The sequence below is a fragment of the Acipenser ruthenus genome, chromosome 2, assembly GCF_902713425.1.
Source record: "Acipenser ruthenus chromosome 2, fAciRut3.2 maternal haplotype, whole genome shotgun sequence".
In the NCBI taxonomy this organism is placed as follows: Eukaryota; Metazoa; Chordata; class Actinopteri; order Acipenseriformes; family Acipenseridae; genus Acipenser; species Acipenser ruthenus.
Window position 1 is genome coordinate 88121759 of NC_081190.1, and position 20186 is coordinate 88141944.

Consider the following 20186-nt stretch of genomic DNA (forward strand, 5'->3'; position numbering starts at 1 on the left):
AATTTAATGTTAAAATATAACTAATGTAATTAATTTGCAGTCAGTGTGATACCTCGAAAAAAATGCGCTGAGCCGATAAAGAACCTTGTGGAACACACACATGGTTGTAAAGTAGTTCAAAGTAACATTGCAGTTACAATGGAAGGCTCTTTTTTAATGCTTACCCCATTACCATTAAAGATTGTACAGTATTTATCGAGATTACTCATGACTTCAAGGTAATGTTACATTTTACCCCCTGAAAACACATTTTACTCCCAGTGTTAAAATTAGAGGGTAAGTTACTCCCAGACCCCGAACCCTATCTGGAGTGCTGCCTACATGTGTAAAAACATATACATATTTTTCAATTTAAAAGAATTTTAAAAACCAAAATGAAAATGCTTCTCATTTTATTTTTTCTGTTGTTTTACGTAATGTCGCAAACTGGACCAAGATTCCACCTCCATTGTTTAAAAGAGTTGTCATTGTGCTGATAGATGCACTCAGGGAAGATTTTGTGTTTGGACCCAAAGGAAAACTGTTCATGCCCTACATCAGACATCTGGTGGAGCGAGGACCATCTCACAGCTTTGTTGCCAAAGCAAGGGCACCCACTGTCACCATACCTCGTATCAAGGTAAGGTGGATATGGAATCAATAATGCACTTGTTTGGTTAAGTTTGGTAAGGCATGTTGACTGTAAATACATACATAATATTTGCTATACTGTAAAATGATCTTTCACAATTTTTTGATGTGAAAGTGTACAACATTTCACTGCAAAAACAACAATCAGAATGTTAAGAGAAGGTGTGGACAGGATATTTATATTTATACCAAACATTCTCTGCTCGATCAGCTTCAATCCGGGTTCTGTCCTGCGCATTCCACAGAAACTGACCTCCTCTCTGTAACACTGGACGTGATGCGATTTGTCCGGCGATAAAATTGTATTTTCGGTGCGACAATACCTTTATCACCAGTGGCGATGTCATGGCAACCCCCACCCCCACCACAGAAATATATTAACAAACGTTATTCGTATGCGTCAAAACAACAACAACCAGCACTATTGGTATGTCTGTATGAGACCAAATTAGTTAAAAAGAGGTTTAGGTTTTTCAATAAAATATTACAAATAATAACTGAGTTACGAGTAAAATGTATTTAAATCACACGCAGATCAATGTAATGGAAAGCATCCTTAGATGATAACAAAAGCTAGAAAAGTATCAACATTACAATTAAATACTAATAAAAAATGCACAAATATATTTGGGTTTTTACTGTTTTACAAGGCGTGCATGGACTCTCCTCTGATTGTATCATCAGCTGGAAAAAAATTGTATTGTTAGTCCTGTTATACAGCTAATAAAAATGTATACATAATAGCTTTTCAGAATGCTTTCAGTAAAGGTAAACAAATCATACACACCAGCTTTATCCAGTTCCCTGGAAATGGACTCCTTGACCTCTGCCTTTGACAATGTCAATCATGCTTTTCTCCTTTTCTCTCTCTCTGATCTAGGAATCTCAGGCACTGCTATTTCCTAGTTTCTTCTTCTTTCTAACCATTCTTTTCAGCTTTCTTGGCGTGGCTCTCTCTCTTCTCATCACACTTTCTCTACAGGTGTACCTCAGTGATCTGTCCAAGGACCCCTTTTATTCTCACTCTATTCCTGCTCGCAAGGTACTTATTTCCTCTTTTGGCTTCTCATATCACCTATATGCCTACGTTACTCAGATCTTTCTATTTTCCTACCTTTGACTTCCATATGTCCTCATGCATTTCAGATTGTCTCTCAGCAATCTCATCTTGCTTCATTTAGCTGTTCCTCATGTACTGTTAGGTGTCTACTCTTGCTGGTGCACTTATTTTATGTATTTCTTTTTTTCAGGTGGACTGCTGTCTTCACTCAGAAAGTTGGTGTTGTACCAGTTATCTGGAGTTTCATCCCAAAATATATTAAAGGAAATAGGTCAAATGCCATTCATTTTTGGCAGTGGTTTTGTAACTAATAACAAATAAAATGGCAGTTTGTCATGGAATTTAGAATGTAGTGGTGCATAGTGATTTATTCAGTGTAAAGCAGCTCATTACTATGCAAGCCGTGCTATATATACGCACTGTTATGTGATGCTTTTTAACCAATCAGAGGTTGTTATTTTTCCATGCTGTGTTAAATTACATATATTATACAGTACCATTGTACTTTTCACACTTGTTCCAAAATCCAGTGGTACAAGTGCCATGGTACATTTTTATAACTTCACACAATCTACATTTACCAAATAGTATTAGTTAAATTAAGAATTGTGTGTGCCATTCTCACTATCTTTACAGTGTAAAATTGACATGATTACATGTCTGTACAGGTTAGCCTACGTATACGTAAATATAGGGAGCTGAAGTTAGCTTTATTCAGGTAGTTTAGTCACTCATATCATATCTGCATCCCAGTTTTCTGTCCTTTAAGCGCATATGCCAATTGATTTATCAAAGTTGAATGATCATACCCTTGTTTAAATCCCTTCGCTTAAATCATGTTGACCCGCTTTTTGTCTGTGAATATCCCACAAGGAGCATCCCTTCTACAAGTGCATGTAACCTGGCCCAACATGGATTTGTGTGGCACATATGCCAATGGGCATCCTTTACATATCCTAAATGAAATACAAACTGAAATTACAATTTCAATGTAGATGTAAAAGAAAAATACAGGCCTCTTGCATAAACAAATGTGCAATCACAGTTATATATATATATATCTTTTGATAATGGGCAGCAGTGTGAAGCAGTGGTTAGGGCTCTGGACTCTTGACCAGAGGGTTGGGGGTTCAATCCCAGGTGGGGGACACTGCTGCTGTACCCTTGAGCAAGGTACTTTACCTAGATTGCTCCAGTAAAAACCCAACTGAATAAATGGGTAATTGTATGTAAAAATAATGTGATATCTTGTAACAATTGTAAGTCGCCCTGGATAAGGGCGTCTGCTAAGAAATAAATAATAAATAATAATAATTCAAGGAGCTGTGTAACCACTGTGGGTTTTAATGAAGAACTTAATTTACAACCTTTGCTCTTATGATTTATCATGCATATTTGGTTATGGTTTATATTTTTAATAAATAATGCTACTCACATTTATTGACATCCACATGTTCTCCGATTGATAAACATTTGTACTGAACTTATTCAGTTTTCCCTACACATGGATAAATTGTCAAAATTCCACATCAAGTATAAAATCTAACTGCTTAAGAGCAAATAAAAGGGTTCAACTTGTCCAATTAAGCAAATTAATTCAAATTAGGTAATGAAGGCCTCAGGGAGAACGAAAACCTTCTGGCCCCAGAGTTGTGCACCCCTGGCATAAATAAAGTAGAGTTTAAGACAGTTATTCATTCACAGTAGTCTGAAGGTGAGGTTTTTGTTTTATTTCAAATCACTTATTTAGCTGTTTTGGTTGGAGTCCTGCTTCCCTGTCAAAAGTATTATGAAACAAACAAAGAGATCAAAATTGCAAACATAGAACTTTATTACAAATATAATTTACAAGTTTGGATGTCACCCGCCCACTCCTCCTCTCCTCTGTAAGAAGGCACTTTCTTCTACTCATAAAAACAACCACCATTAAATTCTGAGTTGTACTTTGCGATTATCTAGTGGGTCAAAGTTTTGATTTAATTCCCCCCTTTCACTTACACTGAATGAAGGGTATGAATAATTCTGTAGCCTACTGTATTTGCAACTGAGTATTCCTGAACTTTCTCTATAAACATATTTAACTAAACATATGTAAACAACAAGTATTAATGACTTTATGCACAATATTTTACTTGTAATGCATATCATACACTAAATATATGAAACATTCTTCAGCAATGTTACATGTAAAAAACATTAAATAGGAAACAAACCATCACACTGCACTGCACCCTTTAGATGCACACCCAAGTGTTTTTTCACATGGTGGTGCTGTCTGTGTTTATATTTGCTTGGCTGGCAAAATGGACAATGGTACCAAGTGCAACATTGGGTACACTGTTTCAACTCAGGCAAATCTCCTCCTTTGATTGCAGTTATATGTAACTGAAATTAAAGAGCAAATTACAACATGAATAAAAAACAACAATTCATATACATCAGTATATCTAAATTGAGAATGGATGATCTGTACCTAATGTGACATCAGGAGTTTGGAAAACACTGATATATACAGACGCGCTCAAATTTGTTGGTACCCCTCCACAAAAAACGAAGAATGCACAATTTTCTCTGAAATAACTTGAAACTGACAAAAGTAATTGGCATCCGCCATTGTTTATTCCATATTTAATAGAAATCAGACTTTGCTTTTGATTTTTTATTCAACATAATATTGTAAATAATAAAACAAATGAAAATGGCATGGACAAAAATGATGGGACCGCTAACCTAATATTTTGTTGCACAACCTTTAGAGGCAATCACTGCAATCAAACGTTTTCTGTAGCTCTCAATGAGACTTCTGCACCTGTTAACAGGTAGTTTGGCCCACTCTTCCTGAGCAAACTGCTCCAGCTGTCTCAGGTTTGATGGGTGCCATCTCCAGACTGCAAGTTTCAGCTCTTTCCATAGATGTTCGATAGGATTCAGATCAGGACTCATAGAAGGCCACTTCAGAATAGTCCAATGTTTTGTTCTTATCCATTCATGGGTGCTTTTAGCTGTGTGTTTTGGGTCATTATCCTGTTGGAGGACCCATGACCTGCGACTGAGACAGAGCTTTCTGACACTGGGCAGTACGTTTCGCTCCAGAATGCCTTGATAGTCTTGAGATTTCACTGTGCCCTGCACAGATTCAAGGCACCCTGTGCCAGGCGCAGCAAAGCAGCCCTAAAACATAACCGAGCCTCCTCCATGTTTCACTGTAGGTATGGTGTTCTTTTCTTTGAAAGCTTCATTTTTTCGTCTGTGAACATAGAGCTGATGTGACTTGCCTAAAAGCTCCAGTTTTGACTCATCTGTCCAAAGGACATTCTCCCAGAAGGATTGTGGCTTGTCAATATGCATTTTAGCAAATTCCAGTCTGGCTTTTTTATGTTTTTCTTTCAAAACTGGAGTCCTCCTGGGTCTTCTTCCATGGAGCCCACTTTTGCTTAAAAAGCAACGGATGGTGCGATCAGAAACTGACGTACCTTCACCTTGGAGTTCAGCATGTATCTCTTTGGCAGTTATCCTTGGTTCTTTTTCTACCATTCGCACTATCCTTCTGTTCACTCTGGGGTCGATTTTCCTCTTGCGGCCGCGCCCAGGGAGGTTGGCTACAGTTCCATGGACCTTAAACTTCTTAATAATATTTGCAACTGTTGTCACAGGAACATCAAGCTGCTTGGAGATGGCCTTGTAACCTTTACCTTTACCATGCTCGTCTATTATTTTCTTTCTGATCTCCTCAGACAACTCTCTCCTTTGCTTTCTCTGGTCCATGTTCAGTGCGGTGCACACAATGGTACCAAACAGCACAGTGACTACTTTTCTCCATTTAAATAGGCTGAATGACTGATTACAAGATTGGAGACATGTGTGATACTAATTCAAGAAACTAATTAGTTTGAAATATCTCTATAATCCAATTATTTATTATCTTTTCTAAGGGGTACCAACAAATGTGTCCAGGCCATTTTAGAATATCTTTGGTAGAATAAGCAATAAATCATCTCTTTTCACAGCTTCTTTGCTTTATTCTATGACATACCAAAGGCATGCAAGTATACATGATAAAATAGCTTTTAATTTCATCACTTTTCAGGAGGAATGAAGCATTATTTCAATGAGCTGTAAGGGTACCAACAAATTTGAGCATGTCTGTATATTGGTACACTGATGTATATTGGTACACTGACGTACAGTGAAGAACTATGGCCTCTATACTCAAAGCATTTTCCGCAAATTCTGAATTAGCATCATTTATTTTCTATTTTTAGCTGTTATAGCTGTTTGCAGTTCAACCTTTGGAATTATTGTACATTGACCTCTTAATATCAAGATGATACATAACATGACTAAAAAGAGTATTACAATATTTAGCAATTTCGTAGATAGAAAGTGACTGTCAACATGTAGACATACATGCATCAAATGATAATGTTACCTCCATGGTAAAAGGCCATTGTCCGCTGGATGTCCAGAGTAATTTTATAGGACAAATAATAAAAAAAAATTATTACATATCCACAGATACGACAAATGAAAACACATTTAATATATGAAAAGTGTATACATTTTGTATGCAAAACTGTACAACTTAAATGATGTAACCAAATTAATAATAATAATAATAATAATAATAATAATAATAATAATAATAATAATAATAATATTTAAATCATTGTTGTAACTTTGGATGTATACTGTATGGTAACCAGATTGAATCTTGATGTTACATTTAAGTGGAAAATAAAACTATATTAGCAAAACAGGGACAATAAACAAGAAAAAAAACAACAGGAGGAACTTAACTTTTACTTAGTTTTGTAATTGTTGATTTTGTACTATTTCCTCATCCCTGATCTATCTGTACCTGTTGTAACTCAGTCAGTCTTTTGTAACTTCGGTGTCTGTCTCATCAGGTTTGGGGAGGGTGATGGGTGCCACCCCTTTTAATCTGATGCTCACATGAGACAGTAAGACACCAAAGTTACAAAAGACCTACTGAGTTACAATAGGTACAGCTCATATTACAAGACGACAGTCACTAGACTGACATAGTTCAGTACATCGCCTGCACATTCCTGATTGATAAAAAAATAACTGGAATACTGTACACACACACACACACATACAAGCTGCTGGCACATGACTTGTGACATCAGGTGCAAATCATCAATACCCGTCTCACAGCACGTGCAGAAGACGAACACGTCCCGCCTGTCATGTGCTTATCCCTCCCACACACACTACTTCCATGCAGTGTTTTTTGTATTTCACTCAACCAATCCAGAGACACTGTTTTCAGCCTTAGCGTGCATTGTAAAATATCACAAGTGAAAGATTTGCAAATACCCTAAAACCTTCCAATGTAAAAAAAAAATAATAATAATCCCCCAAGGTTTCCCCCCCATACAAATGTTGCCCCAAAATGTCCCCCTGGCCACTTAAAAATACCCCATATTTGGGGGAAAATACCCCAATCTAGCAACAGTGACAATGCCAGCCCTGTGCACACAGAAAAATCAAACAAAACAAAATAAAAATCTCCCAGCTTAGCGAAAACGGGTGGTAATCAGAACCCCTAATGATAACTCATGTTGTTAATAGTTAGTTAAACATAGGTCATCACAGCACCTCGTTTCTTTTAATATTCATTTACAAATAATAACAACAATATCAAGACGATACAGTGCCTTGCATAAGTATTCACCCCCCTTGGCCACATTTTGTAGTGCTACAACCTGGAATTAAAATGGATTTAATTAGGATTTTTTGTCACTGATCTACACAAAATAGTCCATAATGTCGAAGTGGGGAAAAAAATCTACATATTTTTCAGAATTATTTACAAATAAAAAACTGAAAAGTCTTGATTGCATAAGTATTCACCCCCTTTGCTGTGACAACCCTAAATAAGCTCAGGTGCAACCAATTGTCTTCAGAAGTCACATAATTAGTTGAATGGAGTCCACCTGTGTGCAATTAAAGTGTCACATGATCTCAGATTAAATACACCTGTTTCTGGAAGGCCCCAGAGTTTGTTAGAGAGCATATCTAAACAAACAGCATAATGAAGAACAAGGAGCTATCAAAACAAGTCCGGGATAAAGTTCAGGAGAAGCACCAATCAGGGTTGGGTTATAAAAAAATATCCCAAACTTTGAACATCCCCCAGAGCAACGTTAAATTCATTATTAAAAAATGGAAAGAATATGGCACAACCGCGACTCTGCCTAGAGAAGGCCGTCCACCAAAACCCAGTGACCAGATAAGGAGGGCATTAGTCAGAGAAGCAACCAAGAGGCCAATGGTAACTCTGAAGGAGCTGGAGAGATCCACAGGGGACAACTATAACCCGGACGCTCCACAAAGTTGGGCTTTATGGAAGAGTGGCGAGAAGAAAGCCATTGCTGAAAAAAACCCATATCAAATCCTGTTTGGATTTTGCCAAAAGGCATGTGGGAGAACAGCAAACATGTGGAAAAAGGTTCTCTGGTCTGATGAGACCAAAATTGAACTTTTTGGCCTTAGCGCAAAACGCTATGTGTGGCGTAAAGCCAACACTGCTCATCAACCTGAGAACACCATCCTCACAGTGAAGCATGGTGGTGGCAGCATCATGTTATGGGGATGCTTTTCATCGGCAGGGACTGGGAAACTGGTCAGGATTAAGGGCAAGATGGATGGAGCTAAATACAGGGAAATTCTAGAGGAAAACCTATTTTAGTCTGCAAGAGACCTGGGACTGGGGCAGACGTTCAACTTCCAGCAAGACAATGACCCTAAACACACAGCCAAAGTTACACCGGAGTGGTTTAAAAACAAGAACCTGAATGTCTTAGAATGGCCCTGTCAAAGCCCAGACCTTAATCCGATTGAGAATCGGTGGCAAGACTTGAAAATTGCTGTTCACCAACGGTCCCCATTATTATTTGTTTATTTAGCAGACGCCTTTATCCAAGGCGACTTACAGAGACTAGGGTGTTTGAACTGTGCATCAGCTGCAGAGTCACTTACAACTACGTCTCACCCAAAAGACGGAGCACAAGGAGGTTAGGTGACTTGCTCAGGGTCACACAATGAGTCAGTGGCTGAGGTGGGATTTGAACCGGGGACTTTCTGGTTATAAGCCCTTTTCTTTAACCACTGGACCACACAGCCTCCTAGCCCATCCAACTTGACAGAGCTTGAGCAATTTTGCCAAGTATTGACTCAAGGTGGTGAATACTTATGCAACCAACAAATGTCTTTTTTTTGTTTAATTTACTTTTGTGTCACAATAAAAAATATTTTGCACCTTCAAAGTGTTAAGTATGTTGTGTAAATCAAATGGTAAAAATCCCAATTAAATCCATTTTAATTCCAGGTTGTAACACTACAAAATGTGGAAAAGTCCAAGGGGGGTGAATACTTATGCAAGTCACTGTATGTTCTCAAAAATCACCAAACACAAACAAGCTAGCCCTGCAGAGATCCAAACTAAATAAAACAAAATATCAAGCTGCAGCATCGACAAGATGAAACAAAATAGTTAACAGCGTCACTTATCTGCAAATGTCGTCATTTGCGTAAGTGCTGCTCCTCTTTCTTTTAATTTTAGTCCTCCGTGAAAAGCGCAGCAAATTTTTCCAAATTCTGCAGCAAGGGTCCATGATTTCTGCAACAGAAATTCTTGAATTCTGTGGTGGCCTTTTAAAAGTCAAAACCAACCTGGTTCTTTGTTAATTTTCTGTTTTCAAAGTTAATTACAGTACATGCTAAAACGAATAGCAAATGAATACACAAACACATTTATTGAAACATTAATAACTTTTATTAATTCCAAAAACTGTGAAGCCACTGTCACTGGGCAGCAGTGTGGAGTAGTGGTTAGGGCTCTGGACTCTTGACCGGAGGGTTGTGGGTTCAATCCCCAGTGGGGGACACTGCTGTTGTACCCTTGAGCAAGGTACATTACCTAGATTACTCCAGTAAAAACCCAACTGTATAAATGGGTAATTGTATGTAAAAATAATGTGATATCTAAATAATGTATAACGTGATATCTTGTAACAATTGTAAGTCGCCCTGAATAAGGGCGTCTGCTAAGAAATAAATAATAATAATAAAATTAATTATCAAATAAATACTGGCGTTTTCCAGTTTTAAACCTTTACTGCTATGAGGAAAAAAATACTTTGAAAGTGAGCAACTGCAACTACAAAGTATAAAATTGACCTGAAATAAAAATAAATATATAAATAAAAATGTTCTCCATTTTCTCAGGACTGTGGTCAGGTATTTAAAGTCCTACTTTCCCATTGAAGTAGAGGAAACAGGGCTCTGATAGTTTCTTCAGAAACAACATGCATGGTCTGCAAAACAGTTAACCCCCTTCCTCATACAAGAGTCTCGGATATTCGCCAGCATGACCAGCGGCTGTTTTATTTCCTAAGTGGCTTTTGCCTCCACACACATGTTTGATTTTAACAAATGTATCCATGTTAGCTGAGGATTAATAGCCACAGCAGGTCAGTGTCTAAAACGAGGCGTTTGCTTTTCCTAAGAGCGGGTTGAGCAAGATAAACAAAGCAGAGGTATTCAAAAATCTCACTGCGCCACCTTGTGGAATGTTTAAAAAACTCTAATTTGTTCTTATGAATGCTAGTTAGGCTTGTTGCCGTGGAAAAATCAATAATTCTGCAACCCAGAGTGCATTCTGCAAAATCGCACCTCATAATGCCCCTTCCTATCTCCAATCCCTCTTGTCTCCTTATATTCCCTCTCGCCCTCTCTGCTCATCCTCTACTGGCAGACTTGTTATGCCTTCTCTTCACTCTCCTTCCTCTCGTGCTCGCTCCTTCTCTTCCCTTCCCTTGTCTCCCTGTGGTGGAACCAGCCGTATCGGTTATCCTCAGGACTGTTCAGTTTTTTACTGCTTTCCTCTGTCTTCTCCAAACCCACTTGTTCAATCTTTATTTGTAAATTCCTGTTGATATATCTGTTTGTATTTTCCTTTATTTATATTTTTTATTAATCTCTCTGCTTTCCTGTCCAACCACTCTCTGCTTGACCCTCTCCAATCTGGCTTCCGCTCTGCTCACTCCACTGAAACCGCCCTCCTGTCTGTCACTAACTCACTAAACTCTGCCCGAGCTGCCTCTCTCTCCTCTGTCTTAATTCTTTGACACTGTTGATCACTCTATTCTACTATCCTCTCTCGCTGACCTGGGAATCTCTGGCACTGCTCTGGCCTGGTTCTCCTCCTACCTCTCCAACCGCACTTACCAGGTAACCTGGCGTGGAGCAACCTCCACACCTCGCCCTCTCTCAACAGGAGTCCCCCAAGGGTCAGTCTGGGGTCCTCTCCTGTTCTCTCTCTACACCCGCTCCCTGGGCCCCCTCATCGCATCCTGTGGTTTTTCATACCATTTCTATGCTGATGATGCTCAGATTTTCCTTTCCTTCCCCTCCTCTGACTCCACCATCCCCTCCCGTTTCTCTAACTGTCTGTCTGCTATCTCCTCCTAGATGCACTCGTATCACCTCAAACTCAACCTCTCTAAATCTGACCTCCTTTTCTTTCCCTCCTCCTCCTCCCCCTCCTCTGATCTCGCTATCTCCATTCCTCTGGAATCTACCACACTCTCTCCCTCCTCCTCAGCTAAGAACCTCGGAGTCACCCTGGACCCCTGCCTCTCTTATTCCCAGCACACCTCCACTCTGGCACGCACTTGCCGATTCTTCCTGAGCAACATACGAAGAATCCGACCCTTCCTCACCAACTACACCACCCAGTTCCTGGTCCAGGCCCTGGTACTCTCCCGGCTAGACTACTGCAACTCCCTCCTGTCTGGCCTCCCTGCGTCCACTCCAGCTCATCCAGAACTCCGCTGTTCGCCTGGTGTTCTCTCTGCCTCGCTTCTCCCAAGCAACTCCACTACTCCGCTCACTCCACTGGCTCCCGATCACTGCTCGCATCCAGTTCAAGACTCTTGTACTCACCTACAGATGCCTTGACCAGACTGCACCCAGTTACCTCCAGACCCTCATCTCTCCCTACACCCCCACTCGACCTCTCTGCTCCTCCTGCACTAGAAGACTGGCTCTACCTCCTCTACGCTCCCCTGCCTCCAGAGCCCGCTCCTTCTCCACCCTCGCCCCACAGTGGTGGAATGACCTATCTACAGATGTCAGGACTGCCCAGTCCCTGACCATCTTCCGGCACCTCCTCAAGACTCACCTCTTCAGACAGCACCTGTAGAAACTCCTCTTTTCCATCTGGACACTTATCACTCTTCCTTAAATGCAATTTACTTGCTCTTATCTGCTCCTTATTTTACTGCATTTAACCCTGTACTTTAGAGTACTGTAATCTGTCAAGTGTGTCATTTAATCTGTAGTATTTTGTATTTAATTATATCCTGATGTAACTATCACTGACACTTTTATCTGCTCCGTTACTGAATCGTATTTTGTCATATACTTGTACTTGCTAGAACCGAAGTGATTGTATTTTATCTTGCTCTTAGTTGTATTAATACTTGTACTGATTCTTGAAATGTATTTTTGTCTATGACTGTAAGTTGCCCTTGATAAGGGCGTCTGCTAAGAAATAAAATAAAATAATATTTATTTTGTAGAGATTGTATATATGTGTTTGTTTAGCATTTTTATTGCCTGTAACTTAATGCTTTTGTATTTTGTTTAATTTCTGTAAGTCGCTTTGGATAATAGTGTCTGCTAAATACTTACATAATAATAATAATAATAATAATAATAATAATAATAATAATAATAATAATAATAATAATAATTTCATTCTGTTCAATTTCATTACTGTCTCCACACTACTCCCCCAACCCTCTCTTTGGACCTACCATTCGTGTTTATCCGTTAGGAGTCATAAGCTATAATATTATTCAACCAGCTTGTGAAAGTGGTTTTATTATTCCCATATTGGGTTAAAGGGAATGCTTATTTTAGGGAAGGGTACAGTAGTCTATTGTAAAAGCAATAGGCTGCTCTCTTTGTGTTAGGGTTTTAATCAGATTCTAGTGTACAGGTTGAGAAGCATTAGTTCCTGCAAGCCCAATTCAGTTTGGCATGTGAACTTTGTATAATTTATTTTCGGATTCAAATTAATCAATTACAAAAATGATTGACTCTTTGTTCCTGTAAACATAGTACTTGCAGTGTTAGTGAAAAGAGTCTTGACACCATCATTTCTTGTTAAATTTGGCTTGTAAATTAATTACAGGCCATACAGAGCAGAGTGTAGGATTCATGTAGTTGTGTTGTTTTGTTTGCCCTACGTACGTAACGTGGTATTTTTTAGCAGATTTTATAAGTTATGGTTCACAACAACACTATTTTTTTGTAGTAAATCATTCTATTTTCATTGACTCACTTACCACACATTATTGAAAGGATGTTTAATTGTTTCATATGTATTTTGAGTTTGAAGCCATAGCCAGTGTAATTTTAGAACTAGATCACGTAAATAATGAAATGCAGTAAACATATTCACCTCCCACGTGTGCTTTTTTAAAGCTTCATTCCTCAGAAGTCCGCAGAGTGACATAATACTACTGTATTATACTTTAAAACAAACAAGATATCTATGAGACCGCTAGCTCATGTACGTCCTTCACCTGCCTCCATGTTTGCATTTATATAAACCAGAATAAAACGCTCTCTTTGTGTTAGGGTATTTCGTGTTAATTTGTATTTTGTTTCACCTGTATTTCGTGTTCATTTCAGAATGTCTTTATGCATTATATTCCAGCATTTAATCTCTGTCCTTGTCATTATCTGGTGCAATGTTCCTTACTGTATGTGTAGCTGATCCCTAAGCATATTTTAATCCATAATGATGAGCTCAGTTAATACGCAGACAGTCTGGCACTTTAAAACTGAATGTTTCAAAGTGCTATTTTTAGGGTATTTCTAAAGAGAAACTTTCCATGCTTTCTGTGATTTGCCAGAAGGTGGCATTGCAGCCCAAGTTCCACTTCAGAATATAAAGCATGTTTATAAGCTGAAAACTAATTGATGCAATATAAAATCCAGATAACACAAATAAACATTGCAGGAACCAAATAAGGTGTTCAATGATACAAAATCTATGCTCACATTTTACCTCGGGGTGGTTCAATCTTCCTCTTTTAATGTTTACCTTAAAATCAACATTGTTGGAAGGTAAATGGTTAAAAGGGTTAGCTTAAGGCTGTTGATCTGAATGAAAAGTCAAATTGATGTCTATAAACCCTGGTTATTGTTTAAGTGAGACTGATCTTTCACCCATAACATCAGAAACATTTAGAAGGTACTAAGGGGTCAGTTTGATCAACCTATACTCCACTGGGGTAGGCTGAATTTATAAAAGCATTTTACAGCACTGTAGAATCCAGGTGGATTTCCTGGTTCTATAAAATGCTCTTGAGAACTCCAGCTGTAGTTTATTCCAGTGGGATATTAGGTTGATAAAATAACATCTTAGTCAGGTAGATTGTGTTTAAGCTAGTGCCTTCAGCAGTGTAATGTAGAGACTCGTTTCAAGTCTGGCTGTAGCTGTTTTCCTTGGTCTAGGAGAGAAATCAAACATAATTAAAGTACAAATGTATGTATTTGCTCCTATAGTAGGCGACATATTTGCAGTAGCACCCTAAATGCTATCCATTTCTTCACGTTGGATGATTGGGAGGGATATTTGTTCTTCATTTTGGGTTTCCCCAATGGTGACTGTCAAGACTCGTTTCACATTTGAATGTTCTATCAGTCTTGCATTAGCCATTGCAGGGACCTCAACTAGGTTAATGTGGAATAAATGTTTATCTTGTCTAGGAGTGACAGAAAACCCGACCCCCAAGCACATCAAACCAGCAGAGGTGGTTCAGTCACTAGATGTGATGTGCTTTTTTTATTGACTCTTTTACTGTTTTGTGTCATAACAGCACTGATCTCGGATGAACCAAAATATTTGTTATTTTATCAGACAAGGTGGCTATTAGTTTACTGCCCAGCTAACAAGTATGTATTTCTGCAAATATCCATTGAATCCATTTATTTGCAAAGTTGTCCAGGGATTTACTGACATTATTGCAGAGCTTGAAATCAACTTTTCCATCCACTAGCCATTAAGGCTAATGGGTGGAAAAATCCACTGGCCACATGCACATTTTACCCGTCCAGTATAATGTTTAGTGATAGTTAACCAAAAATGCAGTTTGTGTTGCAATCTATGTTTAATGTATTAAATAAGGGAACAAGAGAAACTGCAAAAACAAGCAACTATTGGAACATGTAAAAATTACATAACATTAATCCAGTGAACACGTCATAAAGAGATAGAAAACAATAAATAAAATAAAACTAAAGCATGTTTGAGTGTGGGACTCATTTCTCTCCTTGACTGTTAGCTTGGTATTTGCTATTTGTCACTTCCAAGACAGATAATCTCTTCTGATTTATTTCCAAGGCAGACAATCTGTTCTTGTGAAAATGTAACATACTAAACCTATACACTGTCCCATCCTACATTCATAAAGTAAATTATAAATATGTGCATTTCACTAATAGCTTGTGGCGGAGTGTCCCGCCCCTATTTATTATTATTTGTATTTTTGTTTGCGGCACGGATAAAAGTGCTGCGTCTTTTATTATATTTAAAAACCCCGTGAGGATGCATGGCTGATCAGCTACTGATTATTTAACTAGCTGACAGTCATGCATCCTTACCAAACGTGTGCAGACTCTGGCCGAGGGATAATAAGATAATTACCAACTAGTTAATCCCTCGGCCAGAGTATATAAACCTGCAGCTCTCTGCACTCGTGGTTGAGTGTACAGAGGAGAGTACGGGGAGCGGAGAGAGCGAGCAACATTTAAAAAAACAATTGCTAAAACGTGCTGGATTATCCAGCACGACACTTACTTGTTTGTTTGTTTATTCGTTTGGCCCTCGTGCCCTTTTGTTTTGTGTTTCGTTATTTTGTTTATTAAATACGCTGAGTGCACTAGCATTCAGCTTCACCCGCCCATCCACTGTTTTGGTGTCAGTTACTTCCTGGTCCGTGACGTCATCCACCTCACCACTGCGAGCCAGACTGCCACATAGCTATATTCACAAACTGAGCATTTGTATAAAGTCCATTGCAGTAATTATTCAAATACGACAAACATTTGCAACAATTATAATAAACAATAGAATTGCAAGAGCTAATGGCTCCCGAGTGGCGCATCCAGTAAACGCGCTCCACGTGGAGTACAGGATGCGCTCTATAGTCTGGACGTCGCTGCCCGGGGGGAGGGAGGGTTAGGTCGGCCAGGGTGTCCACGGCTCACCGCGCACCAGCGACCCCTGTAGTCTGGCCGGGCGCCTGCGGGCTTGCCTGTAAGTTGCCCGAGAGCTGCGTTGTCCTCCGATGCTGTAGCTCTTGGGTGGCTGCATGGTGAATCCGCAGTGTGAAAAAAAGCGGTCGGTTGATGGCACGCTTCGGAGGACAGCGTGTGTTCGTCTTCGACCTCCCGAGTCAGCGCAGGGGTGGTAGCGGTGAGCTGAGCCTAAAAATAATTGGCCACTTCCAAATTGGGGAGAAAATAATAAAAATAATTGGCAACGACTAAATTTATTAAAAAAAAAAAAAAATTTGCAAGAGCTTAAGCTTTGAATTCAAATATACTTTTAAAACAGTAGCAAAGTATCTTAGCTGTCTAATCACTGCATGGAAATGCAACATGATTCCATCTTTAACTGTACATAAAAACATTACCTATAGGAACGAAAGTGAGAACAGAGTGCGGTTACTTTCCCCAACTTTTGGTTTAATTCAGTTAAAGTCACAATAGATTTATTGACATTATGTTAACAGTCAAAGTATTCTTTTCTTGGGGTTATTTTCAATGTGGTGCTGGATGCTTCAAAGAATGTTTTTCATGGTTTATTATCAGACATTGTTGAGCAGTTATCATAACAAAACCACCTGCTAGGAGACATTTGGTAAGTAAAGTAACATTCACATAGATTTGTATTTATTTATTTATTTTTGTTTTTAGTCATATTTGAAATAAATTCATTGGAAAACTAATGATGACAGGGATTAATAATAATTCACATATTACTATTGGTAGTGGTAATATACTGCACTAACTTTTGAATATACTAACTTTGATCTATTTTTTAATGTAGGCTATATGTCAAATGAAAAGTTCAGAAAAACGAGAACATAGCATACATATACTGGATGCATAGTTAGGCAGATTGTTGTGCAGAAATATCAAGATGGATGAAACATTTATGAAATGGTTTGATTTCTACAATATTTTAAAATGAATATGAAGTAGTATCGTAGCAATACAATATCGTTAACACCGTAGTAAACAATAATCGCTGCAACCTTAGCTGAGAGAGCTCATTTCAATTTTGACTGTGTTGTCCAAATACTTTTGGTAATATATCTATGGCCACTGGGATATACAGTAGTTGAGGAGCACATTCATGGTTATTGCAAGTTTCAGAATGTATAAAGTCGGTCTGTACCTGTTGCACATTCATTTTGATATACAATTCTTTAATCAAAGGAATGTAGATATTGCATAATTTTTATAATTTGGGACTTTTTTTCTTTACATCATCTTTGTATTGTACCTTGGCAGTTGAAGCTTTTTTGTTCAGATTTTAGAAATAATATTGCTGTTGTGACAATTACAGCGATATAGCCGTTATGCCTTGGCAGCATGTTGGTTATGGATGGAATGTTTCTCTTTAAAACTGTTTTGGGATGCTCCTTTATATTTACATTTGTTGTCTTGGATTCTTGCATGTTTGTTGGTCACTGGTTAAAATCTTCTTTTGCTTTTGATGAGCTTAAAACCCATGGCAGATATTGTAACACAAGAGAAGTTTATTGAATTTGACAAACTCGCACCCAAAGAATCCTAATTACTCAAACCAGCATTATAATACTTGTTCATGTTTAAAGATCATCTAATGTAAAAAAATAAAACCTGAGAGATGTCAGTCTCTCGAGGCAGCAGAAACTCAACAGGCAAGACCAAATGCCAAACAAATCAAGTAAAATGCTCTACCTTATGCTCATGATAGATTTCAGTTACATCTATAACATAAGGTTGTAGTGACTGAAATTTTAATGTAAAGGTCGTGATTGTTACTGCCATTCATGATCAATATTAAAGATCCAGCAATACAGTATTATTATTATTATTATTATTATTATTATTATTATTATTATTATTATTATTATTATTATTATTTATTTCTTAGCAGACGCCCTTATCCAGGGTGACTTACAATCGTAAGCAAATACATTTCAAGTATCACAGTACAAGTAATAATACAATTAAGAGCAAGATAAATACAATGACTTTGGTTCAAGCAAGTACAAGTGTGACAAAATACAATTTAATAATACAGTAGATAACAGTGTCAGTGATAGTTACATCAGGATATGATTAAATACAAAATACTACAGATCAAACACTTGGCAGATTACAGTACTCTGAAGTACAGGATTAAATGCAGTAAAATAGGGGGCAGATAAGAGCAAATAAAGCGCATTTAAGGAAGGGTGGTAAGTAAATTTGGTAGGTACTGTAGGTGGTACTAAGGTAGTGCACCAAGGATTTTGATGGTTCAAGAAGCTCAGTGGAGTAGAGTAGTAGGACATTTATTTGTCTTGAAAATATATTTTTGAATGGTTAGTTTTTTTGTTCTGAAGAAAATCCTGCACAGGAGCCAATTAGATCACAGCAAGTTATTAAGCCAGCCACGTTCAGTGTATTGATTTTTTTTTTTTTGCCAAGACAGTTAAATCAGCTTCAGCAAATAACAAAGGAATTATCAAGTAACTGTGGATCAAATAGTTGGCAATGAGAAAAATGCTTTCCTTCAGTCCCAGCCAAGCTCTTGAATGGATGAACCATAAAAGCTAACATGTGTCAATTCATGACAATTTGAAATAGGATGTGGTGGCTCTATCTAAGGTTATTGACAAATCCTCCCTATGGATGTTACAGAATTCACACGGTTTCAAGATGTATCTAACTAGTTGTCCTCATTTCCAGTCCCAGGGCTGTTCCCGTCAAGGTCCTTAATTATTTAATTAACCATTAACACAGTCATTGATTTAGAACAAGATTGGGGAAAAGACTAGACATGTTTCTAGAGCTGTTGAGGCTAAAGGGGTGGTTTAAGCTTTATAAAGTTACTGGGATGTGATGATTTAAAGTAAAAATGATACAAATTGTGTCCAAATAAGAATAATACATTAGTCAAGAACTGTTATAGCCAATGTCCATACCAAGATGCTCCTTAATGCATGTAAGGATTATTCAGTTGTTTTCACCAACCCTGTTTCAAAGGAAGAGGGTGACCTGAAGTTGTCTAAGTTTACAAAACATGCACAGCAGTAAAACAAAAGTTATGCCAGATGCGTATTGTGGCTAACAAAATAAGACCGTTAACATATTGCTGTGGCTGTTTGTCTCAAACGCAAAGGTAAAGATTTTCAGGTTAAGGATTGTGTATGCAAAACATAGTATTCACTATTTAGCAGCAGGTTTGTCAGGATTTAAAATTAAGCACTGTAATAAAAACTAATGGCAGTAGTTTGAAAGAAGCAGTTAGGACAGATGTTAATGGATCTCTGGCGATGTTTCTTTTTTTGCCACCTTTTATTGGAACTTGCTAACTACTGCCTATGGCTAGGGTTAGAAAATGCATGCTTGTAACATCCTGAAAGCATTATAATGGACAGTGTGGACAAGCAGAGCCAATGGCCAATTTTTTGTGGCTTTAAAACCTTTGATTTTAGTCATCAAACAGCAAAAGCAGGAGGATAGGAACCATTAACCACAACATTAAAATTAAAATGTAACAGCTTTTGTGCAGAGTAAACATTGCTCTGCTAAAAAAAAAAAAAAACAGCAAAATGTTTTTATTGATTTACTGCAGTTCTGTGAAATTGATCAGCGGTCAAGTATTACAGTCTACATGTTTGTTTTTTGGAAGATGACAAGCATTGAACGTGTCTGTTTAATTATATCATTTTGCTTCAATTTCAATTTGTCACTATTTTCTCCATTGGACAGTCTTTTGATTGTAGCTGTATTCAATCATCTATTTAAATTAAACTGCAAGTGCTGGGAATTACTAAAATAATCAGTTAACTTTTTCATTTAAAGCTGCTGTCTTAAAAATCTGCCTTACAAAACCGTGCTCCATTATTTTAAAAAAAAAGATTGCTACCTAAGACTCCTTGTTGAAAAGATCAGCTCTCTTATCGTTTCCTGTAAATATTTAGCTTAACAAACAATGCATTGTGGCAATCTGTTTAAATGGGGAGGTTTTAATAAGAATTATATTTCAGTGTAAAATTGATAATGTTTGTGCAACACTGCATCATTAAATATATGTAACCCTATAACACCCATTAGATTAACACAGATGCTACCTTGTCACCCCCTGTAGTGTACTATATTTACAGTCAAGCCTTTAAAAGTAAAATTT

At 37.8% G+C, this 20186-nt stretch overlaps 1 pseudogene; it reads left to right on the top strand.

Moving 5' to 3' along the window:
- The first annotated feature begins 426 nt into the window (after window positions 1-426).
- Window positions 427-20186, top strand: part of LOC117409104 (GPI ethanolamine phosphate transferase 2-like) — a 91922-nt pseudogene continuing 72162 nt past the window's right edge.